Here is a 1,720-nt window from a genome sequence, read left to right as displayed (position 1 = left end):
ACAGGTGGGCTCCGACTCAGTTTCCTGTATATTCATTCATGAAATAGATCTTCCGGTCAACATGCAGAGGAAAACCATTTAATAAAACTGACAATGAGGAGAGTTAAAGGAAGCCAGAAGGCTTGTGAATGGGGAGAGAGGAAGAGCCAGGGCAGAAAACCAAGAATCCCTCCCTGCCCTCCTTGCTGCCAGGGAGGTCTGAGGGACTAGTTTCCAACTGGGATCCCAAGTCCAGAACAAAAGCAGCGGGACCAAGGCGGGGGACGGAAGGGGGTCCTCAGCACGCACACGTGGGGGTGCCGAACGATGGGGGCTAGCGCACCTGCTAGCGATGTGCACCTCGCAAGGCGCTGTCCCCAGCCCGACCCCATGCGGACCCGGATTGGGCGCAGCGTCCGGGGTGGTCCCAGTGTCCTGGTGTTCAGGGGATGCTGGGCCTCGCCAACCTCCCTCCCCGCCCCCAGGTCGCGTCCCCTGCTTTCTGCTCCAGGTGAGGGCCCGGCGTGGTCACATTACCTGTGCTAAGAGGGTGGTCCGGAGAAGCCTTGGGGCGGGGAGGGGCAGCAGGCAGTACGAGTGGGACAGCGAGGCCTCATGCAGGAGCACACTGGGGCGAGTCCGGTGGGTCCTGCAGTCCCGACTTGGCCCCAGCACAGCACCCTGGCGCTGTGCGCCCCTCCTCCGCCAGCCCCTCCACCTCCTCACAGACTCTCAGCCACAACCTCCGTGATCTCACTTCCCGCCTCGTCAATTTGCAAAGCCCCTGCTTCAGGTCGCCCCTGACCCGGCCCCTACCCCGACTCCCTCCTGCTCCCTCCTGAGACCTCCGTGAGCTCACTTCCGGGTTTGGAAATTGGCAAAGCCCCTTCTCTGCGCCGCCCCCGCCCCCCTCCCTCCTGCGGCCCCCAACCTGGCTGGGGTGCGGGGTGAAGCTCGGGCAGGCTGTGAGCATTGCCTGCGCCAGCGCTGGGCAGCCTCCTAGCCTGGCTCCCTGAGCGGGTGTCCGCGCGCTGCCTGGCTGCGAAAAGATCATCAGTCCTAAATGCCAGCTGCACTCTTGGGTCAGTTTGCTGGCTTCCAGATTGCGCCCAAAGCCAGCAACCAGCTTCCCCAGCACAGGCCTGGGCTGAGATGCCTGCCAGGCATCTGTCTGAGCAGTCTCTTCTTCTCCAGGCAGGGATGGCACTTCGACCTGGATGTCTGGGTTTTTTGTTTGTATATTTGGTCATTGTTTATTACATGACCTCCAGGGTAGGTGCTCCACAAAGGGAGGGAAAACAGGTCGCCTGATATATAGGCATACGGCCATTCTAGAAAAATAGCTTGGGGTTCTCTAGGAAACGCGGCATTGGTCCTTGCACTATGGTTTAATAGAAAAGGGATTATGCACCAAGTTACTTAAATGAGCATAGGTTGAAATCGTTTACAGAGAGTAAATATTTTAAATAGTTCTATTTTAACTAAATCTATCATCAATCATAAATCTATTACACGAAGGTTACAGGCAATTTAAATGCAAGAGCACTCTCTTCAGGGTTTTAAATAATCCGTGTCTGTCTTGGCACATGAGAATGCAAAGATAGGAAATGGTTTGGAAAAGATCATATAATAGCTTTTACTAATACAGTATCAGCAATTTTCATAAAGGAGTGCCCTCCAGCTAAAAACTCAGCTTTGAAAAATGCAGAAAAGCAGCAAACGTTTCCATACCGCTTGGTGA

This window comes from Mustela lutreola, chromosome 9 (assembly GCF_030435805.1).
Source record: "Mustela lutreola isolate mMusLut2 chromosome 9, mMusLut2.pri, whole genome shotgun sequence".
Lineage (NCBI taxonomy): Eukaryota > Metazoa > Chordata > Mammalia > Carnivora > Mustelidae > Mustela > Mustela lutreola.
The sequence above is the reverse complement of the archived record's forward strand: the minus strand, read 5'-3'. Positions refer to the sequence as shown.